The 26,862-nt window shown below is 41.7% G+C and overlaps 1 protein-coding gene across 2 annotated transcripts in view; it reads right to left on the bottom strand.

Moving 5' to 3' along the window:
- Positions 1-22,782, bottom strand: part of PPT2 (palmitoyl-protein thioesterase 2) — a 48,186-nt gene extending 25,404 nt beyond the window's left edge. The window contains exon 1 of one of the 2 annotated variants that reach the window (XM_042449122.1): positions 22,586-22,782. The gene's annotated coding sequence lies outside the window, so the exon portion shown is untranslated. Of the gene's footprint in view, positions 1-12,217; positions 12,262-22,585 lie in introns of those variants that run through there. The other variant, XM_042449123.1, reaches the window with a different exon arrangement.
- Between the last annotated feature and the right edge of the window lie 4,080 nt (positions 22,783-26,862).

Raw genomic sequence — 26,862 nt, 5'->3', positions numbered from 1 at the left:
GGGGGGGGGGGCAGCATGGTGTAGTGGCTTTTCTGGATAGCAGGGTTCCAATCCCCACTCTGCTATGACAACACACTAGGTGGCCTTGGGCAAGTCACACACTCTCAGCCTTGAGAGGATGGTACAGTAGACCCTTGTTATACATTGGGGTTTGGTTCCAAGATGCCCCGGGGATAATAAAATCCTTGTATGCTCAAGTCCCATTCAATATAATGACATAGCAAAATAGTGTCCCTTATAAAAAATGGAAAATCAAGGTTTGATATTTGAAACTTATATATTTTTGAACATTTTCAAACCATGTATGCTTGAATCCGTGTATAAAAAATCTGTGTATAAGATGGGCCGACTGTAATGGAAAACCCTCTGTGAAGAAACATGCCAAGAAAACCCTGTGATCGGCTCACCTTAGAGTCACCATTATGTCAGAAATGACTTGAAGGTACAAGAAACACACACACAGTATTTTCAAGTTGTGGATGGTTGGCTCCATGGATGCAGAATCTGTGGATATGGAGGATCAACTGTACTGTTTCTAAATACTGAGACAGACAACAGCACGCTGGGCATCTCGATCATGTTGTCCTTTGAAACTAAACTGCTCAGTAATGAAGAGTGAAAGGCAGAATGGGCCTTAAGAAGGATCCAGTAAGCCAATTTTGTTTTCTTGTTTATGCTTAATTTCAAATCAATAATGAATCACAGACAATATAGTTCCTCTGGTAACTGAATTAACCCAAATGGTCTTCCCTGGCATCGCCTCGTAGTGTTTGTGATGTGGATTATAACACACCACTGGTCATAATAGCCTTCTTGATACACTCTTCTTTTTTGCCCCCAAAGACATGGCAAGAGCTCCAGAGAATCTCTCCTGGGGGAGTTTCTCTGGAACTGGAGGAGTTTCTGTCTCTGATTATTCTCCCACTTAAAATTTGTTGTGTTGCTATATGCCTTCAAGTCAACTGTGACTTTTGATGATCCTATCATAGAGTTTTCTTGACAAGATTTATTAAGAGGAGGTTTGATATTGGCATCCTCTGAATACAACCCTCAAGACCTGGAACCTCACTCCTGGAACCTTCTTCCCCCGCGAGCAAGAGCCATCATTTCTTTAACCAGCTTCAAAACAGAGTTCAAGACCATCCTGTTCAGGGCAGTGTTCCCAGGCATTGCATAATTGTCACTTGCTATTTGATGTTCTTTTGTTGCCTGTTTTATTGAATCATTTCCTGTATTGCTATGTATTTTATATGTATTATCCTACTAGAGAGGCCCCTTCCCCACCGCCACTCCTTTTGTGTCGTGTCTTTTTAGATTGTAAGCCTGAGGGCAGGGAACCGTCCAATTAAAAAGATTGTATGTACAGCGCTATGTAAATTTACAGCGCTTTATAAATAAAGGTTATTAATAATAACAATAATAATAACAATAACAATAACAACAACAACAACAATAATAGTATTCCTAAGTAATCTCCTTTCCAAGCAAGAATGCACCTGCAGGGAAGGGGCAAAATGAGGCCATTGCCTCTGCATATAAGAATTCTGCCCCCTTCCATGAAATTATTCTTCTATGCCCAGATTTCTAGCATGGGGGGGGGGAGGCAGACAGACAGACTGAAAATCTTTCACACCTAAAATTCTTGCATCTGCTGTGTTGGCACTCCCATTTTCTTTGGACACTGAAACTCTGATTCTAAATGCTTAAACTAAGTTTTAAGTTAATGCAGCAAACCAAAAAGCAAACCTTGATTTTGCCATTTCATATAAGTGACACCACTTTAGGACATCATTGTATTCCATGAGACTTGATCATTCACAGATCTTGGTATCCATGGGTGATCCTGGAACCAAACCCCAGCAGATACCAAAGAGCTACTGTATTTAATTCTTTTTTTAACTTTTGTAAAATACGATTATAGTTTAATCTTTTTTTAACCTTCTGGAAGCTGACTTGGATCCCATCCTTGGGAAAAGGCGGGGTATAAATCGAATGAATAAACATTCAATATTACTGCCAGCCTGCTCTCTTATGAGTTATATTTCTACTTGCAAGTTGCCCGTTATGTGTTTTGTTTTGCACAAGGGAGTTTTCAGAAATACAATCTAATGAAGTACATATTTGTACTATTGTACTAATGCAGTTCATAGTTCTCAGAAATGCATTCTAATGCAGTACATATTTCAAATGGTGCCTCTTTGAACATAGAGTACTTCCCTCCTTCTCTCTCCTTTTCTGCATATACTGTAAGTGGGGAAAAAACCTTCTATGCAAGAGATTATTCTATACATGTAATATTACATTTCAAACCATGCAACACAACAGTCTGATGTCTAAAACAAGTACCAGTTCTGTGTGCCTAAATTCCCCCTGTTCTGCAAAAGAAAGTTTTCTTAAGCAGCTTCATTAAAAACAGAGGCCTGCTCCACTGAAGCTTAAGGTATACCCAGTTTGGCCCAAGGGAAACCCGTTTAACCATGAAGGTATCAAGGTCTGTTTTGCCAACCATCTTGGAGAAAGTCTTCCCTCCTTCCCACCCAGTCTTTAATTGGTTTGCAATGGCAACAGGTGGAATACCATGTTGCCAACCGCAGTGGTTCAATCTCACACTACATTACCAAGGAAACCTACAATCACAGGGGCACCCTCTGCACAAAACTGCGGAAGGCAGGTAAGAGCTCCCAACAATTAAAGTAAGAATACGATAGGCTAGAGATTTTGACAAAGGCATTGAGCCTAGCAATGTTCTCACATAAGAAGGGAGCACTAAGTCGAATAGTTATGAAAATTTAGTAGGAAGCGAGCACAAACTCATATGTCTGACCTGAAAAATTATTTTTAGAATTAAATTAGCTGAAGTGATAGTACCAAGCATGCACACGAAATAACTTGGCTGCCACGATTCTTACTTTTTCTTCCTTCAAAAAGTAATACTTTGGCTGCATCTACACTGCAGAACTAATGCAGTCTGTCACTGCTTTAACAGCCATGGCTCTAGGCTATGGAAATTCTGGGATGTGTGGTTTTGTGAGCTATTTAACCTGCTCTGCCAGAGACCTCCAGTGCCACAACAAACTACAAATCCCAGGGTACTATAGGAGGGAGTCATGACAGTTAAAGCGGTGTCAAACTGCATTAATTCTGCAATGAGGCAACAGCCTTTATTTTCTTATTTCTCAAAAGTAACTGGGAATGCTACACTAAAAATAAACTTCATCTGAATGCTACAAGCTGCTGTCCCATGGTATAAAACACCAGAAGTTGAAAATGTTTATCTTTTGGACTATAATTTCCAGAATCCCCTAGCCAGGATTTCAATCCACAACTGTGCAGGCTAAAAAAAGATATTGGTTCAGTCTCACTGGTGTTACAAGATTGGTTCTCCTCTCTTTATTAATTATTGTACTGAAACTGGGGGCTCTTTCATATTAAGCATACAGTCTCAAGGTTTATGAGAGCAGTTGATATCACTGTAGTTCAAAAAAGGAATTTTTCCAAGAGTAACAAAATAAGTTGCCCTCCTCGCTTAGCATTGTTTCACTGCTCACAACACCAACGTCAGGCAGCTGCAAGGGGTACTGGCAAAATCCAGCATTTGAACCAAGTGACAGTTCTCCTCCTCTGGAGTAGAGGCACATAGTGCAATAAGGCAATTTTGAGAAACTTTCAGCTATGGCTGTATTAGCAACAGGGGAAACAGGTAATCCTTGGCAGAATCTGATGGGGCTGGGGAATTAAATTCCTGAAGTTGCCCATCCTTGCTGTCTAAAAATTAAAAATGTAGTAGTTGATTTGGGCAGCAGATATGGGGAACTTCAGGAATTTAATTCCCCAGCCTATAATGTAAATGTAACGATTTTATCAGACTGGCAAAAAATATGGGGGCATAGCAGTATGCTCCCATCAATATCACGCAATAATGCAAAGATTATTACATGACGTCACGCGACATCACGATTATCTCATGATTATCCAGTGAATAAAGAGACATTCTAGCGCTGCTTTTTATTCACAGGATTTTTACAGTTACAAACATACTAAATTATCTAAATAAGTTGTTATTAAAAATATATGGAGTGATAAATCCAGTTGGTGCCCTTGGGCAAGTCACAGTCTCTCAGCCTCAGAGGATGGCAACAACAAACTTCCTTTGAAGAAACTTGCCAAGAAAGCCCCATGATGGGTTTGCCTTAGCGTTGCCATAAATCAGAAATGACTTGAAGGCACAGAAGAACAACAACAATGGGAAAGGGCCTTTTCACACTGACATTTATGCCACAGTGATTCTACGTTAACTGCCATGGTTCCATCATAGGGAATCCTGGGAATTGCAGTTTAGGGAGGGTTACTTAGAATTCTCTCCCAGAAAGAAATCTCTCTTACCAAACTATAACCTCAATGATTCATCCAGAAACAGTCTCTTATTACTTACAAAGTATAAACAGACAAACTAATTATCAAAAATTACATCTCAACCAACAACTTGACATACTGGAAACAGAACAAACTGTCCGATACTCGGAAAGACAGAAGCCCAATGATTACGTTATCCTTTTATAACCTTCTTCAGTCTAAATTATCAGCTGCTGAAGAAATTTCACAAAATGGCACTTCCAGCCTTTATCACAAACCTTCATCAGCCCATACCCCTACCAAGAAAAATGCTGATTTTTCATTATTATCAGCCTGTTTGTTTCTAAGGACTTTCATTTGTTTTAATTGTTTGTAACACTTTGTCCTGAACGTCACTGACAACTACGCCATCCGTGGCGCAGCAAGAGAAAAAGGCCATGGATGTTGCGGCCATGAAGGCAAGCAGGCGCTGGACAAACAGACTACTTGGAGCCAGCAAAAGTTATTTATCGGGTGGCACAACCCTGGAAAAAGTGCCCCTGCTGGCATAAGGGCCTGAACAGGACTCTGGGACATTATTACTCTGGTTTTGTACAAAAACTTCTCCTACATGCTTGTTATCACATTCATGCATTGTAATACTTGGACTGCAGTGTGGCATTTTGTATGGATTTGAGGTTGATTCAATTTCCCATAGAATTTATAGTTTTGCCATCTTAATTTTGCCAGTCCTTTTTCATTTTGCCTGTTTGTCCATCTATACGACATCTTCTTCCCACCTGCTTGGGACCTCCACAATGGAAGAAACACCGGCCTTAGGACAGAAGCTGGTTGGAAGGCCTCTTCTCTGTGTCCCACTAGAGGAAAATGTAGGAGTGAGCTTTCTCTATTTTGGCACCCAAATTGTGGAAAGCTTTCCCCTTAGGGGCCCAATCTGAACCAACACTGGTGTCATTTTAGTGTCAAAGTGAAAACACAACTACAACTTTTGGAACCCAGTTGATTTTGCCCAAATCTATGCATTTGCCAGGTTTCACATTATCTTATACAGTCAGCCCTCCTTATCCACGGATTCCTTATCCACAGATTCAAGCATCTGCGGCTTGAAAATATTTAAAAATATATATAAATTCCAAATATCAAAGCTTGATTTTGCCATTTAATAGAAAGGTCACCATTTTGCTATCCATTGCATTTAATGGCACTTCTACATCCACAGATTTTAGTATCCGCAGGGGGGGGGGTCCAGGCCAGGAACTAAACTCCAGTGGTTACCAAGCACCTACTGTACAGCCCTGTTTTAACTGTTTTAGACTGTCTTCTTGTAATTCTTAAATTGTTTTAAACAGAGGGGTCACTAGGGAGTGTGGGGCATGTGGAACACACTGGGTGACACCCCAAAGAGGGAAGTACACTCAGTAAGGCAGTACACCCAGAGGGATTAGCGTGGCTGGTGGGCGAGAAAGAAAGGGAGTCACTTCTCTTTCTTGCTCATGCAGCAGCCATGTCAGACCCCAATCAGGACCTCTGGAGGCTGCAGTGCCACCCACTTCAGCAGCAGTCATTGTGATGCCTTCAAAGTCTGGCGCGTCTGCTGAATGAGCAGCCACGCTAGACCCTGAACATGAACTGCATGCCACCTCCCAGCAGTAGTCTGGGTGGTCAGCTAGCCATCCAGCCAGAGGATAGGCAAGCAAGGCAACGGGAGGGAAGACAAGGTGTGCTACCATCACCCTGCACCAGGTGACACCAACCACAGTGATGCCAATAGCTTTAAATACGCTTTCACTTTGGACATGTCATGAAAAGCTTGACTCATTAGAAAAGACAAGAATGCTAGGAAAGGTGGAGGGCAGTAGAAAGAGAAGAAGGAAACAAGCTATTAGGGAGGTCACAGGTATGAGTTTACAGGACCGATGCAGAACAGTGCAGGGCAGGGGGTCTTGGAGATGTCTCATCCACAGGGTCACCATGAGTCAAGGAACAAACAAGATGTTTGAATTATTCTTACTGTTATAAATTCTTAAAGTGTTTGTACTTCATGCCACCTTGAGATCCCTGGATATGGGATGGGATAAAAAAAAATTAAAAATAAAACCTGCATCTTTATAGAGGCATAGTTAACAAACCGTCTGACAAAAAGCCTTTAAAAAAACAAAAAACAATCTTTCATGCTCCCAAGCTCCCACCTCACCTCCTTGTCCTCTGTCTAGCTGGAGTATTTTTAAAGCACTTTCAACACTGGGAGGATGGTGAAGGAGGGTTGGAAAAACTTAAGGCTATCTGCAGTGGGCTGCAACAGTATGTCTGAAGTAAACAATACAATAAAGTTTGAGTTGGGAAAGAATGGGATTCCAATTTACCCTATCCTATTATATCCAAATGTGTCTGCCAGTATGGCACAGTGATTTGAGTTTTGGATTAGGAATCTGGGGATAAGGGTTTGAATCCCCACTTTGCCATGGACAGCCTCTGAGTGACCTTGGGCAAGTCTCACACTTTCAGCCCCAGAAAACTCAATGGTAGCTTTGCCTTAGGGTCACCATAAGCTGGAAATGAATTGAAAGCACACAGCAAAAACAACAACAACAAATGTGCCTGCCTAAAACCGACAAATAAACTGTAGATGCCTTCAGAATCCCTTCCTGAGCATGCATGAACAGCAAAATAGAAAGAAATGGGGATAGCAGATTAGCCTGCCTTACCAGCTACCCCTCCTCCATGTTACAAAACATAGTTCTCACTCTTGCTATTGTTGTTAGATGCCTTAAAGTCCTTTTCTAACTCATGGCAATCCTAAAGCAAACCTCTCATAGGGTTTTCTTGGCAAGTTTCTTCAGAGAGGGTTTGTCATTGCCATCCTCTGAGGCTGAGAGTGTGCGACTTGCCCAAGATCACCCAGTGGGTTTAAATGTATAAGCCAAATTCAAACCCTGGTCTCCAGAGTCCTAGTCCAATGCTCAGAGCACTACACAATACTGGCTCCCTCAGCTACAAAACTGGAAATTGCAAGAAAAATGGAAACTGGCAAAAGAAAACGTTATCCCTGGATACGTTTTGGAAAAAGTTTTCAAGAGGTCCTTACGGACGATGTTCAAATTTATGCTCATCTTTATCCCTTCTTTTCTGATGATTCATTTCCTTTTTTCCTTTTAAAAATATATTTTTATCATATATCATAATCTTTATTCAATATTAAAATATACAAACATCAGCACCTAACCACCAAAACTTTTTATTTTTGATGGATGTAATTAACCATTGTAATTATTAGCCAGCTTGTTGCAATGTTTCTGGTATTCTGCGTAAAGGAAGCATCACATGGCAAGGCTTGCATTTCCCTTAATGCAAAAGCAAACACCTGGCAGAAACAGACTGGACAAGGTGCCCAGGAAATATTCTAGCAACTGAGAGACACCAAAGTTCTTGTCATTCTTGTGAAACTGGCTCCATGACAAATAAAATAATAGTATGTCAATTTTGTTTTCACAACAGCTTAACTGGAATCTACCTAAATTTAGAAACAGCTTATGAAATTCTTCTGTTTGATGCTGGGTACAGGTTTAAGAAATAAAGATCCACCCTGGCTGCATTCATACAGCACAAATAATCCAGTTTGAGACCACTTTAACTGCTATGGCTCATTTTTTAAAATTAATCTCATGCGTGAAACAAGGTTTGTGTACACACAACCATCAGAAAGCAAAGGTATCACTATCTCAGCCATATATGAGGACAATTTTGGAGTATTTTGTATTTCGGAATTCCAGATAACAAAGACTCAATTGTAGGAATGTAGGTTGTGCAGGCCTCCAGTTGTCATACAAGTGTAACTCTTAGCACACCAAACAGCATAACCAAATGAAAAGAGTGCTGAAAGCTGCAATCCCAAAACATCAGGAGGGGTACAAAATTTCCACCTTGATCTGTCATTCAAAATTATACCCACAGGGCTGACTGAAGCATTGTTGTTGCTGCTTGCCATTGCCTTCCTCTGAGGCTGAGAACATGTGACTTGTCTAAGGTCACCTAATGGGTTTCCGTGGCCGAGAAAGCAATTGAACCCAGGTCTCCAGAGTCATAGCCCAACTCTCAAACCACTACTTACATATCACAAAAAGGAAAAAAAAGAGGAAAATGTTGGGGATTTCCATACCCAACGGAGGTGAACACAACTTTACAGGCAAAAACCAGTCATCATTCATTTGCCCACAGATGGCTTCAATGACTGGAATAAGAAGGAAGATCATTCCATCTTTTACCTCTAAGCCCCCCAGCCACAAATCCACTCTGTAGTATTAGGGGATACCCCCAAAAGATTTTGGGCATGCAGGAAGGTTGGATGGGTGATTAATGGAATGACAAAGTTTGTTGAATGAGGAGAAATTAATTTCCATCATGGCATCTTATGCCATTTTATATTTTTATGTGTTTAGATTATATGCTTTCAATGGCATTTTGAACACTGTATTTGCATGTTTTCGCAATTGTTAGTTATTTGCCATGGCAGGATATAAATCTACACTGGGCCTTTGGTATCCACTGGGGTTTGATTCCATGGATTTGCAAGTTCTATTAAATACAATATAAATAAAATGATGTCCCTGATATAAAGTGGCAAAATCAAGGTTTGCTTTCTGGAATGTCTATATTTTTTAATATTTTCAAGCTGTGGATGGTTTTGAATCTGTGGATAACTAATCAGTATAAAACCCGGGAGACATAGCAAATATAAAAATAGGACTAACGAATATAATAACTGGGAGAGGAGGACAGGGAGAAAAGAATCAAGAACATAATGTAGCAATTATATATTGTAACTCCATGTTCTGTTCTCATACCTTTTATTATTTATTTATGAAAGTATTTTTGAACTGTATCTTCTGTGTCAACTGGTATAAGATCCTCAGGCTAGCTAATAATTGATGGCATCATAAAACATATTAAAAATATATACACAAGCAATCTATGGCACAATCTTCTACATCTCTACTCAGAAGTAAGTCCAGTCCCATGGAAGCATTATAAGGTTGCAGCCTAAAAAGGCTAAGAAAGAAACCAGATGTACTAAAAAAAGAAGACAGATGGACATCCAGCTTCTGTTTAAAAAACCTCCAAGGAAGGAGACTCCACCACACACCCAGCTCTTACTGTCAGGAAGCTCTTCCTAATGTTAAGGTTGAATCTCCTTTCCTAGATCTTGCATCCACTGTTCCGTGTTCTAGTCTCCAGAGGAGCAGAAAACAAATTTGCTCCATCCTCAATGTGACGCCAATTCAAATACTTAACCAAGGCTTTCATATCACCACTTAACCGTCTCTTCTTCAGGCTAAACATACCCAGCTCCCTAAGTCTTTCCTCATAAGGCCTGGCTTCCAGACCCTTCACCATTTTAGTCACCCTCCTTTGGACATGCTTCAATTTGCCAACATCCTTTTTGAATTGTGGTGCCCAGAACTGTACAGAGTATTCCAGGTGAGGCCTGACCAGAGCAGAATAGAGTGGCACTATTACTTCCCTTTATCTAGACACTATACTTCTATTGATACAGCCCAAAATTGCATTGGTCTTTTTAGCTGCCGCATCACACTGTTGACTCATGTTCAGCTTGTGGTCTACTAGGACCCCTAGATCCCTTTCACACGTAGTCCCCTTTAGCCAGGTGTTGTGTGCCTTCAAGTCATTTCCAACTCATGGCAACCCTAAGACGGGGTTTATTTGGCAGGATTCTTCAGACGGGCTTTGTCATTGCCATCCTCTGAGGCTGAGAGAATGTGAGTTGCCCACAATATTACTTGCCTGCGGACAATGGAGAAGAAGGAGAGAGAACTGGGACATTTTAAAAGGTGCTGATGAGTAGGATTATGAGGATTGATTGGGACCGTCTCTGCCAAACTGGGACAACTGGAAGATATGATGCTTACAGAAAGAATACAATAAAATGCACAAAGAAGATTCAGCACCAGATGATTTACACAAGGTCTCGAATTCTGAATAGGACAATTCCATACAAGTATTTGTTGTTAAGTGCCTTCAAGTCATTTACAGTTTATGGTGACTCTAAGGTGAATGAATCACAGGGGGTTCTTGGTGAAATTTGGTCAGAGGAGGTTTACTACTGCCTTCCTCTAAGGCTAAGAGAGTATGACTTGCCCAAGGTCTCCCAGGGGGTTTTCTGAGCTGTAAAATTCTGGACTGTGGTTGCTATTTCTTTATTCAGCAAAAGTACCACTAAATGAATCCAAACAACTAGATACCTGAAAGAAACTGTGAAAGGACAGAGTACAGCCTAGAAAGGTTTTCCGTTCCTCCTCCTCAAGCCCTGCATCTTATATGCTATTTCCACCAATTCCCCTTCTGATTGTAAATTCTGAGTATTTTCAGATACAGTATTCAATGAGTATTTATTATTTTATTTGATTGATTCATTTCTATTCCAGTTTTCTCCAAATAGCGCTCAAATATTTGCAGTAAAAGCTTAGTCTCCCTTATCTGGAATTCCAACTTCCAAAATAGGCCAAACTCCAAAAGTGTCTACATGGGTGGCTGAGATAGTGACACCTTGGGCTTTCTGATGGTCCGTGTACACAGACCTTGTTTCACGAGGAAAATTGTTTTTAAATATTATGTATAAAATTACCTTCAAGCTGGTTTATAAGGTATACATATAAGAAACATAAATGAATTTGATATTTCAAGTTGGGTCCCATCTCCAAGATATTACAATTATGTATATGCAAATATGCAAATATTCCAAAATCGGGGGGGGGGGATCAAAAGCACTTCGGGTCCTCAGCATTTTGGATAAGGGAGTTTAATCTGTATTTGCTGAATATCTGATATATATACGTGTATATATATGTGTGTGTGTGTATATATTTCCTCCACATTTGCAACTTTGACTTTTGCGGATTTGATTATTCACGTATTTTACTAATATGTTATCTCTTGGAATATCTAAGTCCTCCAGTGCAACTCTATGGTCAACTTTAACCAAAGGTTGCTCTGAAGGACTTAGAGATTTCTAGATGCCACTAGGCATTTATAACTCCTCCAGCGCTATTTGATAGTCAATGTGTAGAGATGTTGACCACAGAGTTGCATTGGAGGGCCTGGAGATTCTTAGAGTAGTGGTCTCTCAGGTAAAAATATAGTGTTTTTGTTATTTGCTTTGTCCTTTATATCCTTTGGTACATGCCCCTAAGTTTTCCCCTCCACTTATGCATGGGTCATATCAAAATTTATAACGTTGCCCCAAAACCTGTTCTCAAGTTGGTCAACATAAACGCCTCAAACTAGGCCCAGGAACAAAATGGGTGTTGTCTTTCTGTCCCTAAGTCTTGTTATTATGGGTACACAGCGTGTATATTGACGGCATGAGGCCATCTGCCTCAAAGAGCTGCTCTCCCTTTCATGGAAACCAAGGGCACTTAAAAGGTACTTCTATTTTTCCTAAATCGTTTCTCCTGCAGTGACTATTATAACCGGCTTGGCTGAGGTACACATTAGCAAATAAATGGGACACAAAAGCAAGACGCACAGTCAAGGAAGAACACAAAGCCATTAAAATAAACTGTGAACCAGCCACACCAGAGTCACAACTAAGAGTGCTTTAGTAGGTAACAGCACTTCAAATAGGACAATTTTCAAAAGGACATCTGTCTCAGATCTTCTTAGAGGGGGAAAACAAGCATTAGTACAGTAAGTGTAGATATTTACTCTGAAGTGAGGCTGGAAATATATACTATCCCAACCATGTTGTTTTTCTTGATGTTTTGCTTTTAGATGTCCCATCTAGCATGGTCAGGAATAACAGAAGTAGAAAAGCAAAACCTATTTGGATTTCCAGGTTGAAAAAACATACCCACTGCAATGGAAGTCTTCTGGATTTGCCTTTTCTTTCCTTCCTTCAATCTTTCAATTAAATGAATGTTTTTGTTTAAATAATGTAGTCAATAAAACTAACTAATTGCTATGTGCCTTGAAGCCAGTTCCAACCTAAACAGCGACCCTATTCTACGTTTTTTTTTTGGGGGGGAGGTTGTTTGTGTGGTTTTTTGGTAAGATTTATTCAGAGGAAGTTTGGCACTGTCTTCCTTTAAAGCTGAAATAGTGTGACCTGTCCAAAGTGGGTTTTCATGGCTAAGTAAAGATTCAAAGCCTTGTTTCCTGGGGTTCCAGTGCAACGCTCAAACCACTATGCGAGGGGTAGGCAACCTGTCCCTCAGATAACTGGGGGGGCCCAAAGACAGGGGGTGGAGCTTCCACCCTCTGGGGGCGGGGCCGCATGCCGGGGGTGGAGCTTCCACCCTCCGGGGGCAGTGCCGCACACCAGGGGCAGAGCTTCCACCCTCCGGGGGCGGGCCAACGCTGGAGGCCTCCCCCTCTTTCCCGGCCCCTAACAGGGCCCCAGGCCCCGTCAGAGGCCAGCAAAAGTGCCGGCGGGGCTGCCAGCACTGGTGTCCTCCCCTCTTTCCCAGCCCCTGAGGGGCCCAGGCCCAGTCAGAGACTGGGAAAGAGCCGGAGGGGGGCGCCAGCACTGGAGGCCTCCTCTCTTTCCCGGCCCTGCGCGCTCCTTCTCGGCCTGCGCTGGAGGCAGCTGGGAGGGTGGCACAACCGCGTGCAGGAGGCGCCGCCTCCACCTTCGCCTCCTCCGCCCCAAACCTCGCTGCCCTCCTCTTCCTCCGCGCGGCCATGCGCAGTGGAGGAGGAGGATGGCAGCGAGGCCCCCGCGGGCGCACAAGCTGCAGCAGGGGCGGCAATCGGCGGCAGGACCGGGCTGGGGCCAGTCCCGAGGCCTTGCTGGGCCAGATTCGGCCTGCGGGCCGTAGGTTGCAGACCCCTGCACTATGCTATGCTGGCTCTTCATACAAAATCGCTAAAAACAGTAATAAAAATCTTGGACAATATATCTGGATTTAAAAGGAATTTTTAAAATATTACATAAAATAACCACTGAAGCAAATTAATTCCAAAACTTCACAGGTCATTCTGGAGTACAATTACAAATACTATCAGAGCGGTTGCTGACATATTCAATACACTGAGGCCGAACCCTGTGAACAATTTATGTCATTTGTGTGTTATGCACAACTTTACATAGAGCTGCCAGGTTTTCAATCAGACGAATTCCACAACCTACCTATTTTGCTATCCAAAAATAGATTAGATAGATTAGATTTCTAATCTACGGTAATTTCTAAATGTGTTCTCCACACATTAAAATAATTATCATTACAGGTCAAGTCTCCCTTATCCAAAATACTTCGGACCAGAAGTATTTTGGATTTAGATTTTTTTTTCAGATATTGGAAAATCTGCATATACACAGTGAGGTATCTTGGAGATGGGGCTCCAGTCTAACCATGAAATTAATTGACATTTTGTATACACTTTATACACATATCTTGAAGGTAATCTTATAGACACAAAACAAAGTTGGTATATACTGTACTGAACCATCGAAAGCAAAGGTGCCACTATCTCACCCCCTCTTTTAAAAAGCTTTGGATTTTTTTTTTTTTTAGCATTTTGGATTTTGGAATTCCAGATGGGGGACTCAACCTGTATTTTTGTGCTGTTACAATCTTTCACTGATAAACCAAGAGAGAAAGACAGTTGTTGTTGACACCTACAACATTTGCCCTCTCTTCCTTTGACAGATTACTGTTACCAATGGCTAAAAAACCCTCAGTTTTACCAGACATTCGAGTCTCAGGAGCCTCCTTCAAGATATTCCACATATGGGGTTTTCATGCCAAGTTGCCATATTAAAAAGCAACACTAACCAAAAGAGCAAGATCAGTCCTACCATCAGACATAGTAATGCCCTGCAAGAATATTTAATTATTAGTTATTTACTGTATTGTTTTACTGTATTATTATTGGATTTTTACTGACAGAAAGGGAGAGGAGTGCTTGTGGCAATGCCTGCCTCACACTGACATATAATCTTGCTAACTTTGGATACTATAGGTACCTTGAGCAGGATGGGTATTTTCTTTTACTGCTCAGCCTCATGCAGGAAAATATCCTGGGCTGGTCCTACATATTTATTTGCATCTATTTGACAGATCAATGGTTCTCAATGTGGTCTTCAGTTGTGCCCATACGCAGATGGGCACATGCTAATAGCTGTCTGCAGTCACAGTACATGCAGTACAGGCATATTCTCTGTAAATAAGGTAGCTGTGTTCTGGACAATTATTTCTTTAATAGATAATTTGGTACTGACAGTTAAAGCAAAGTGAAGGAAGAAGTTATGTTCTTTCTCCCCTGCTATGAGCAAAGACATTTTAAACATCAGTTTATGGCTGTTGAGACAAGGAAGCAAACTAAAAAAAACATTCATTTCCCTCCCACATTGTTTCACATGCACACACTGCAATAACCAAATGAAAACTTTAATGCTCAATAAACAATCCCCTTCAAATGCCCTGAAGAGGTAAATTTTTGCAAAGAATATTGCTAAGCTACCATAGCATTAGCTACAAACACTGCAATGTGTGTGCTTTATTCTGATGTAGCCCAGAAAAGGTGCAGGAAGTAGGGCAATGTTCAAGTTTAGCAACTTTCTACCTTGGCTACAAAAATATGCTTCAAAGGCGGTGTGAGGGACTGAGATTGAGGTAAGAAATAGTGCAACTCTGTTCTGCTTTGGTCAGATCTCACCTGGAATACTGTGTCCAGTTCTGGGCACTGCAATTCAAAAAGGATGCTAACAAGCTGGAGCATGTCCAGAGGGCAACCAGAATGGTGAAAGGTCTGGAAACCATCAAGCTCTATAAGGAGTGGTTTAGGGAGCTGGGTATGTATAGCTTAGAGAAGGTTGACAGGTGATACAATAACCCTGGTGAAATATTTGAAGGGATGGAGGTAGAGAAGAACTGCTGGATCTCATCTCCTTCCCTGCCACCACTCCCTTCTCCTTCTGTGTCATGTCTTTTTAGATTGTAAGCCCGAGGGCAGGGAACCGTCTAATTAAAAAGAGTGTATGTACAGCACTGTGTAAATTTACAGCACTTCATAAATAAAGGTTAATAATAATAAAAATAAATGTCAGACTACAGGTGGAGCAAGTTTGTCCTCAGAGACTAGGGCACTTTACAGACTACTCAAAAAGGGTGGTCTGCCAGCGCATTCATTTGCTGTGCGGAGGAGCCCCAGCGGCCAAACCACGCAACTCCTCCGCGCAACAAAAAGAAGTTGCAAAATGCAGCTTCTTCTTGCAGTGCCCTTATGATGCCGCAAGGCGCCAATGACGCACTTATGGCATCATAATGTTGCCGAGACGTGTGGAAACTAAGCGTCCGCTACGTCAAAATGGCGGCACTCATGTAGAAAGGGCACTGCCATTTTGTATGTGCTCAGTGCGTACTAGGGTTAGGGGCATCCGGAAAGGACATCCCTTCCTAACCCTAGTACGTGCCACGCACGTACTTTCCACCCGTGCAAAACAGGCCTAGGACACAGAGCAATGGATTCAAACTACAGGAAAAGAGATTCAACCTAAACATTAGGAAGACCTTCCTAACAGTAAGAGCTGTTTGACAGTGGAAAACACTCACTCCAAGAGTGGTGGAGTCTCCTTGTTTGGAGGTTTTCAAACAGAGTCTGGACAGCCATCTGTCAGAAATGCTTTGATTGTGAGTTCCTGCATGGCGGGGGCTTGGACAGGATGGCCCTTGAGGTCTCCTCCAACTCTATGATTCTATGAATGCTGAAACCTCAGGAGGAGAAGGCTCAGCTGAGTCATATTTCCAACAACTGTGGAATGGAGCCTCTATATTCTTAATCTTTCCGCCACACCCACAATTAAACCAAACAATGGGTTTAGTAACAGAAGAATAAATTATGCAAAATGAAATCATAAGAAATGCCTTCTATTTACATAATTTTACACTGGTAACAGGATCCAACAGGGAGACAACAGTGTGTAACAGTTCACGCATTGGACTACAATGTTGGACTACAATGTTGGACTACAACATTGGACTACAACCAGGGTTCAAATCCCTGCTCAGCCATGGAAACCCACTGGGTGACCTTGGGCAAGTCACACTCTCTCAGCCTCAGAGGAAGGCAAATGCAAACTCCCCTCTGAAGAAATCTTGCCAAGAAAAGCCCATGATAGATTCCCCTTAGGTTGACCATAAGTCAGAAATGTCTTGAGGACACACAACAACAACAACAACAACAGGATCCAGCTTTTTCTCAGTATAGAATTAGGAAGACACAGGTACTGAATTTTACATTTTTCAAACATCAAGAGTAGAGGTGAAAAGTATATAGTAATACAGAACTGCATGTGACAAGCCATACTCTCAAAAACTGAACATCCTAAGTATTTGTTTTCATTTCAAATTCTTTGCACTTTTCTAAAAGCCAAAATGCCAAAAATCAGTGGACTATAGAGCAAGCTTATGTCTTGGGGCCTGAACAAACAGGCCAAAATAAAGCTGCTTCAGGTAACTTTGGAGGTATGCTGTTTAAATGACACACTCATCTTAAGAGGCCAGAAGCTGTGCCAAAGCTGGGCTCTAATCCTTAAGGCTGGAGTGTGGTTTGGCGTGGCTTCTGGCCTCTTAGGACACATGCATCATTTAAACAGCATACCTCCAAAGTGACCCAAAGCAGCTTTATTTTGGCCTCTCTGTTTGGGGCCTTAGTAAGTAAAAACCAACCTGTGCATTTTTGCTTAAATATCATGGATGTGACCCTTCATATGTTGTTGAACTGCATCACACACTGGCCCTAGCTAGCCCAGCCAAAAGTGAGAAATGACGGGTGTTCCAATCAAGTAACATCATGAGAGGCACAAGCTGCCTATTCTTGTAATATACAGTACCTTTAAGTGAAAATGTCTAAGACCAATAGTTTTCACTATGCAGATCCCCAGATGGTGTTGGACTTCAGAACACCTCGCCATCAGCTAAAAAAGGTGAGTATTCTGGGAAATGAAGTCTAACAGCATCTCAGGACCCAAACCTGGAAATCAGTGGTTTCGAGCAGTAGGAACATGTCACTCTACAGTTCTCATAATTCCTGACAACTAGACACACTAACTAGGTGACATAGGAGTTGAAGTCCAGATAGATCCAGAGGGCCACAGACTGTTCACATCTAACCTAATAATTTTTATTTTGGGACCAAAATACTAGATTTTGATATGATCAGTGGATAAGTCGAGAGTAAAATTTAGGAGCATGTAACAAAGGCTCTAAGGATGAAGCAAAGGAAAACAATGCCAAAGAACGTACAAAATTGCAGCAGGCATAACTGTGTTCACACTAAAGTCAGGATGGCTGAGAGAGTAAAGAGGGAATCAGTGCTTCCAGGACAGATTATACTCTTGCCTTTCACCAGGGATGGTTCTTTTGTTAAAAAAGAGTCAAAGCACAGTATGTACATTGACCCATGGATAAATCGACTCAGGTTTTTGGATCAATTTTTTGACTAAAATTTCTAGACTTATATATACTATTGCTGCCGTGCAGATGCTGCCGAAGTCTCTCTTTCCCATCTAAAGTTACTAGGTCACAACCCAAGCACTTGTAAACGTGTCACTATAATAAGAAACAAGGCAGCCATGATTTTGCCGGGCAATACTAAGTACCAGGGGCCTACTACCGAGGAATAGAAGCTGGGAATTAAAAGCCCTGGGGAAAGAGAAAGAGTGGAAACTGCAGCTGACTCATGGATCAATTTATAGTTCTTTCCATAAAAGGGATCAGTGCTTGTGAGGCCAGCAATTCATGGCTGCTACCAACAAGAGGGCTGGTCTCTAGTCATCCACTTTCCTGTGGATGGAACAGCTGACCAATCGACTGAACAGACGGAAAGAAGAGGAGAAAAAAGCAGGATGAACAACTGCAACAACAACAACAACAACAACACAGAAGTAGTATTGTAATGCCTAACTATTCGAAGAAAAGATACCAAGATGTGAACACAGAATGTATCACTGCCCTTAAGACTAAATTTTAATTTGTCTTAAAAGATTTTTTAAAATGTATGAAATTTTACAACAATCACATGTAGCCAGGCAAACCACTAACAACTTGTGGGGGGACAAAAAAGCCATTTCAACCCATTCCTGCTTGTTGAACATGTTTTTCTTTCACATGTTTCCCTTGTCCCTAAAAAACTCTCAGAGTTCAGAAAAGTTTCTTTTTTGGACTACAGCTCCCATAATCCTCTAGTGAGCATGGCTCTTGTCCATGCTGGCTGCGGGATTCTTAGAACCGCAACACCAAAAGGCACACAAGTGGCATTTACTAACACTGTATCTACACTGCAGAATAAATGCAGTTTGACACTGCTTTAACAATCATGCTTCCATGCTACGGAATTTTGGGATCTATAGTTTTGCAAGATGTTTGGCCTATCAAGAGAGCGCCAGTGCCACTACAAACTACAAATCCCTGGATTCCAGAGGACGGTGCCATGACAGTTAAAGCATTATTCTGCATTTATTCTTTCCTGGCCATGTGAAGAAAAGATGCCAAGATGTGGACAAAGAATACATTCTTTTATGAGCCGAGCAGAAGCTTCGCTTTGGTCTGAAACACACTGCAGAAATAATCTGGTTGGAGACTGCTTTAACTGCCCTGGCTCAATGCTGGGGATTTCTGGGAATTGTAGTTTTTGTGAGAAGACGTATAGCCTTCTCCTTCAGAGAGATTTCTGGTGGGGCCACAACAAACTACAATTCTCAGGATTCCCTAGCACTGAGCCAAGGCAGTGAAAGCAGTCTCAAACTGGATTATTTCTGCAGTGTGGATACAGCCTTTAACTGTCACGCTTCAATGCTGTGGGATTCTAATATGAGCTCTGCTCTGGTGACAAAATGAACTACAGTTCCCAGGATTCCCTAGCACCGAGCCAGGGCAGTTAAAGTGGTCTCAAACTGGATTATTTCTACAGTGTGTTTTTGACCTTTGTGAGTGCACATTAGTGCTTTTTAGATTATTTTAACTGTTTTAAATTGTATTACAATTTTTGTTCTGTTTTGTATTGTAATCTGTGAGCCGCCCTGGGTCCCTTTTGGGAGAAAGGCAGCATATAAATGAAATTAATAATAATAATACCAGAAATAGAAAATGCAAGCCTATGACTAACATCTTCAATTTTTTCTCCGGTTTGCCTGCTAAAGAAGCCGGTGTGACTTCGAAATCTTGCAACAGGTAATTGTGCATTTTGGTTACTCAATAAAAGTATCATATAATAGTACAAAACCCACAGTTTGGCCACATCTGGTTTTGAACTACAGCTCCCAGAATCCCTCCACCTGAGTGGCCACTGCCCAGACTGTCTGGAGACTGTGTGAGTTGTAGTTCAAACCAATAACTCAGCCAGAAAAGAAAAGAAAAGGAGAGCAAATCTCATTAAATTAGCAGCATCACATGTGAACTCAGCTCTGGCAGAAGCAGTGAAAAAAAAGGCTGAAGAGAAGGCTGTGATCAGTTCCCAGCAGGGAGCAGTAGAGTCAGAAACTGGACTGGAAAAACACCAAGAATTGGATGCATTCTTTGCTTTTGACAGCAGCTTGTTGCAAAAATGATCATGTAAAAGGTATGTGCGCTCAACTGCTTCCAGAGACTCAGTTTGACAGGAACCAGTTAGGAAGGCCAGTAGATCTTGGAAGAAAAAATTGGAATGGGGAGGATAAGGACATGACAACATCCACAACGCCTTCCAGCGTTGCCACAATTTTGAAGGTGAAGGATTTCATGGCCGGCAGCCATAGACTTTTGTGGATTTTTCGGGCTATGTGGATATGTTCTAGAAGAATTTATTCCTGACGTTTCGCCAGCATCTGCGGCTGGCATCTTCAGAGAATGCATTCTCTTCTAGAACATGGCTACATAGCCCGAAAAACCCACAAAAATCTAATTTTAATTCAGTCTTTGCCCCATGAACGTGACTCAGGCCTGATTCTCCATGGAGATGTCCCTTCCTCAACTAATTGCAAGAAAGTTGCTCAGTCTATGTTCCCTCCAAGAAACAAAGGCTGCAACCTAATTACGGGTCCCAATTAAAGCAGATCCCATTAAACCAATGGGCGCTTGGTTAGTCACGCATGTCCCATTTAATTCAGTGCGCTTATGCACTGTCTTCAGTTGGAACAAGCAACTGCATTTCGGCCAAAGGCCTTCCCTGCCAGTACATAATCTCTCTCTCACAAACACACACACTTCGAAAATTGAAAATATATCTGGTGCCCACTGGGTAGGTGTCAAAAGGCTGTCAGGTCCAGCTTTGCTTTTTGCATCTTTGGTAAAAAACATGCAGCAGAAATAATCCAGTTTGAGACCGCTTTAACTGCCCTGGCTCAGTGCTTGGGAATCCTGAGCATTGTAGTTTATTGTCCACCAGAGCTCTCTGAAAGAAAAAGCTAAATGTCTCACAAAACTAGTTTCCAGAATTCCCTCGCATTGAGCCAGTTAAAGTGGTCTCGAACTGGATTATTTCTACAGGAACTGGACTATTTCTAAAGCGATCTCAGAGAGGGTTATTTCTGCAGTGTGTTTTGGACCTTTGATATATACATTTAGATATCTAATATTAATCACAAAGGACACGTATCTGATTTTCCTCTTCCACGCTGTGGGTGCATCTCCACAGTAGAAACAAGGCACTTTGACGCCACTTTAACTGCCATGGTTCCATCCCATGGAGCCCTGGGATTTGTAGTTCAGTGAGATACCAGCCCCCTTTTATAGAATCATAGAATCATAGAGTTGCAAGAGACCACTAGGGCCATCCAGTCCAACCCCCTGCCATGCAGGAAATCCAAATCAAAGCATCCCCAACAGATGGCCATCTAGCCTCTGCTTAAAGACCTCCAAGGAAGGAGACTCCACTACACTCTGGGGGAGTTTGTTCCACTGTCGAACAGTCCTTACTGTCAGAAAGTTCCTCCTAATGATTAGGTGGAATCTCTTTTCCTGCAGTTTGCATCCATTGTTCCAGGTCCTGTTCTCTGGAGCAGCAGAAAACAAGTTTGCTCCCTCCTCAATATGACATCCCTTCAAATATTTAAACAGGGCTATCATATCACCTCTTAACCTTCTTTTCTCCAGGCTAAACATCCCCAGCTCCCTAAGTCGTTCCTCATAGGGCATAGTTTCCAGACCCTTCACCATTTTAGTTGCCCTCCTTTGGACACGCTCCAGTTTCTCAATGTCCTTTTTGAATTGTGGTGCCCAGAACTGGACACAATATTCCAGGTGGGGCCTGACCAAAACACAATAGAGAGGCACTATGACTTCCCTTGATCTAGAGACTATACTTCTATTGATGCAGCTTAAAATCGCATATCCTGCGTAGCCTTTGGCTGGGAAGGCTACGGACCTTGTACAAACTACAAATCCCAGGTTTCCACAGGATGGCACTACAGCACTTAAAAAGTGGTGCCAAACTGAATTATTTCCTCAGTGTAGATGCACACACCCTGCAGATATCTAGGCTCTTCTGAGGGAGAAAACACACACACACACTCATGTGTATATATATACACACAAACATACATATATATATATACACACACACAATCACATATATATGCCTTTATATATATGTATATATGCATATATATGTGTGTGTGTGTATTTGAGTGTGTGTGTATATATATATATATACATATAAGCATACACATACATATATATATATATATGTATACAAACACACATATATTTATATATGTGTATATATACCCCCAAATACACACACACACATATATACACACCCAAACATATAGATATATATATATATATATATATATACAAACATATACACACACACATATGTATATAAACATATAAACATACACTATATATACGCACACATAAACATTTATATATGTATATATACACATAAACATACATACATATAAACATATAAACAAGCCCCCTCCCTCTCTCTCTCTCTATATATATATATATATTTACACACTCACATATATTTATATATGTATATATACACCTAAACTTACATATATATGCATATAAACTCTCTCTCTCTCTCTCTCTCTCTATATATATATATATATATATATATATATACACACACACAAACACACACACAGAGTTACATATATCCCCAGGCATTTCCCTCTGTAGAAAGCCTGAGGAGGCCCCCATCCTTGCCTTTCCACTCCTCCTCCCCAGACTTCCCAAGCCATTCATTCCCCCCAAGTTCTCCTTCCTTCCTCCCTCCTGCTGCTGCTCACCTCCCAGTCAGTCCTGGAGCTTCTCTTCTCCTCCTTCTCCTTCTTAGTGCTCAGCCTGTTTAGTCAGCCTCCATCCCACTGGGGCCATGGGAGCTTGTGCCTGGCTCAAAGCACCACCAGCAGCAGCGGCATCCGCCTCCCTGCCCCCTTCCTCTCTCTCTCCTCCAGCTGATCTCTCTATGCTCGCTCCTTTCCCTTGTTTATTTCGCTTCGCGTGCAGCAAGCAGCAGCAGCAGCGCGCGCGTCAGATCCGGCAAAGCTCCCTCGCTCCCTCCCTCCGCGTTCCATCCCTGGCAACCGCTCAGGCGTCCCTAGCAACGGTCACCCAACGTTCCATTGCCCCTCTCCTTGCCCCAATCAAAGGAAGAGACAGAGAGAGACCTGGCCATTTGTATGGATTTCTTTGTTTTCATAGAATCATAGAATCATATAGCTGGAAGAGACCACAAGGGCCATCCGGTCCAACCCCATTCTGCCATGCAGGAACTCTCAGTCAAAGCATCCCTGACAGATGGCCATCCAGACTCTGTTTAAAGACCTCCAAGGAAGGAGACTGCACTACACTCCGAGGAAGGAGTTTGTTCCACTGCTGAACAGCGCTTACTGTCAGGAAGTTCCTCCTAATGTTGAGGTGGAATCTCTTTTTCTGGAGCTTGTATCCATTGCTTCAGATCCTAGTCTCTGGAGCAGCAGAAAACAAGTTTTCTCCCTCCTCACTATGACATCCCTTCAAGTATTGAAACAAGGCTATCATATCACCTCTTAACCTTCTCTTTTCCAGGCTAAACATCCCCAGCTCCCTCAGTCATTCCTCATAGGACATGGTTTCCAGACCTTTCACCATTTTAGTTACTCTCCTTTGGACACGCTCCAGTTTCTCAATGTCCTTTTTGAATTGTGGCGCCCAGAACTGGACACAATATTCCAGGTGGGGCCTGACCAAGGCAGAATGGAGTGGCAACTTCCCTTGATCTAGGACACTATACTTTTATTGATGCAGCATAAAATTGCATTGGCTTTTTAGCTGCTGCATCGCACTGTTGATTCATGTACAATTTGTGGTCTACTAGGACCCCTAGATTCCATTCACATGTTGTCTCATTCAACCAGGTGTCCCCCATCCTTATATTTGTTTTCATTTATTTCTTTTCATTTCTGTGCCACTGCCACCTATCTCCCAAAGTGTTTTTTTTTCTATTTGGTCTTGCATGGTATCATCTGAAATGTATTATTATTATTATTATTATTATTGATTAAGAGTTCCTGCATGGCGACTGGATGGCCCTTGTGGTCTCTTCCAACTGTACAATTCTATGATTCTATTATTATTAATTTATTAACATTTATTTATAGAGCACCATAAAGTTTGCCCAGCACTTTACATAGTAAGGGTCAAAAAGGATTAAAACCTATCAAGTGGCGGCGTACAATCTAAAACAACAACATTAAATGATTAAAGTATCTCTAAAATAATACTAAATAGGTTATTACTAAGACCCGAAACAGAAAATGCAGGCCTATGACCAACATCTTCCAATCTTTTTTCCTCCTGTTTTCCTGATGAAGAAGCCAGTGTGACTTCAAAAGCTTGCAACATGTAATTGTGCATTTTGGTTAGCCTCATGAAGGTATCGTTGTTTGGATGTTATTGGATTTGCTATATGGCCAACATGGCTACCCCTAGATATTATTATTCTCTTTATTTATATCCTGCCTTTCTCCCAGTACAGGCCGCTAACAAATTTAAAACAGTCTAAGTTAAAACAGTATAAAACATTCAAAGTTAAAAAAAACCAATTAGACAATTAAATTATTATTATTATTATTATTATTATATCCTGCCTTCCTCCCAGTACAGGGACTCAATTAATTTTCCTTCACTGTCCAGCTCTCACATCCCTCCATGATGGTGGGGAATACAATAGCTTGGACGATTCTAACTTCAGCTGTATATCTTTGCACTTTGGGATCTTTTCTAGTCCTTTCAGGGCCGCCATTCCCATTCCTAATGTATGCAAATCCTCTGTGATCTTTATTTTTGTTGTCTTTATGTTTAACATTGGTGAGGCCTTTCCAAGCCCCCCTGTCCTCCATGGCTGTGCTCAGGTCCTGTAAACTCAGGCCAGTAACCTCCCAGATTGAGTTTAGCCATTTGACCTGTGGTCTTCCTCTCTTTCTACTGCTGCCTTCCACTTTTCCCAGCATTATTGTCTTTTCTAATTAATAGTGCCTTCTCATGATGTGGCCAAAATACGACAGCCTCAGTTTCGTCATCCTGGCCTCCAGGGAGAGTTCAGGTTTGATAGCAATAGCAAGTACTGCTTACTATCTGAACTGCTTATCAATGTACTAAGCTGTTTACAAAGTGTAACATAATTCCCCCCAACAAGCTGAGTACTTGATCTGATCAAGGACCCATTTGTTTGTCTTTTCATTTCCCCCAGAACCTGCATGGCTATCCCTCCACACCTTCTCAACACCGAGCAACGGATCAAAACATCTTGACAAAATGCAGGTCTGTGACTAACCTTGCTATTTTTATATATATATTATCTCCTGTATACTTTTTAACACCTTTGTCTGATGAAGAATCCTGTGGGGTTCGGAAAGTGTGCATGGTTTTTGTGCATCTTGGTTGGTCAAATAAAGGTATCACTGTTCCGTGGATTTTGGATGTTAATATACTGTCTATCAGAAGGAGGTCTTCCCACCATTTCCAAAAGAGGTCTTGACAATCACAACATTAACCAGAGTTTCTTCGTTTCGGCAAAAAGCCAGTGAGGCCTAATACTTTTGGGGGGCGACCCTCATACATTTCACAGATGAAAATGAGGACATATGTGACCAAGCAAATGTGGTCAATGGCAAATGTGGTTAATAAGTAAGAAAACACAAGTTAGGAGACACTGCAACAGCTTTCTTTTGCCTAAGTTTACAAGGAAAGGCAGGTTTTGCCTCCTCCTGTTTTCTCCCATCTGCTGAGTTCATCCAGTACAAACTACTTTTGCACTTTTAACTAATTCGTGGAGGCTTTTTCCACACTGTAAAGTCAACGCAGTTTGACACCACTTAAACTGCTGTCATGGCTCCATCTTACAGAATTCTGAGATCTATAATTTGGTGAGCTATTTGGTTTTCTCTGTCAGAGAGTTCTGGTGTCAGAGAGTTAAAGCGGTGTCAAACTGTATTCGTTCTGTAACGTAGATGCAGCCTGGGACATGTTAAAAGCAGCTGGAAAAGTGGGGTGGCAAAGGATCAGTTGGGACTGTCCCTGCCAAGATAACAACTGCATCTGGAAGACCACAAGGTCCCCATGCCAGCATCAGAGCTAACCACAAAAAAGTCCCAAAGGTGACCTTTCTCCTAAGAGGTTTATCATCCTTCACCAAGAACAGCCGTGTTACAAGCAGGGTAGAGTCAGCTGCACAAAGCATGTTTGCTGGGCAAACAAGCTGAGGCTGGGAAGAGGTTGTCAAGTAGGAAATGTCAAAGAGCTGGTTGCTGAAGGAGCTGTAAAAGAGCAGGGAACAGTTTGAAGATGACAGAGAGGCAGGCGAATGGGGCTGAATAGGCTTGGAACACATGCAAGTACACAAGTACAAGTATAGCTTTAAAGAAGTGTTGAATATTCCTATTATTATTATTCACCTATATCAGCCTTTCTGCCGGGATACAGTGGCTTAGTAGTTAAGACACTAATTCTGATGATCGGTAGATCAAAAGGTTGGCAGTTCGAGGCCTGAGTGCCGCATGATGGGGTGAGCTCCCATCACTAGTCCCAGCTTCTGCCAACCTAGCAGTTCAAAAGCATGCAAATGCAAGTAGATCGATAGGTACTACTTCTCAGTGGGAAATTGCAGCCCTATGTTTGCAAAACCTTGGCAAGGTTGTTGATAACAAGTTGACTTAAATCTAGAAGATTACAATTAGCAGCAAAATCATACAAAAACATCAACAACAAATTATACAAATGTTATTTTAAAGCAATTTATAGAGTTAAAACTATTTAAAATTAATTAAAAGGCAATATTAAAAATAAACACAACTGCACAGCATGCCATTCAAAGCCCATCAAAGTCAATTCCTAAGAGTCAGAAGGAATAAAAAAGGAGAGCAAGGCGGGAGATCTAAAGTCTGGGAGTAGTCACCAAGAAGGCCCTCTCTCTTGTGCCCAGCAAACAAGAGTAGGTAGTGGCTCCTGAAGATCTTAGAGGCTGAATAGGCTCATATAAGGATATAACCATCCTTCAAATAGTGGTTAGGGCACTGGAATAGGC

Source organism: Sceloporus undulatus, chromosome 2 (assembly GCF_019175285.1).
Source record: "Sceloporus undulatus isolate JIND9_A2432 ecotype Alabama chromosome 2, SceUnd_v1.1, whole genome shotgun sequence".
Taxonomy (NCBI): Eukaryota; Metazoa; Chordata; class Lepidosauria; order Squamata; family Phrynosomatidae; genus Sceloporus; species Sceloporus undulatus.
The sequence above is the reverse complement of the archived record's forward strand: the minus strand, read 5'-3'. Positions and strand labels throughout refer to the sequence as shown.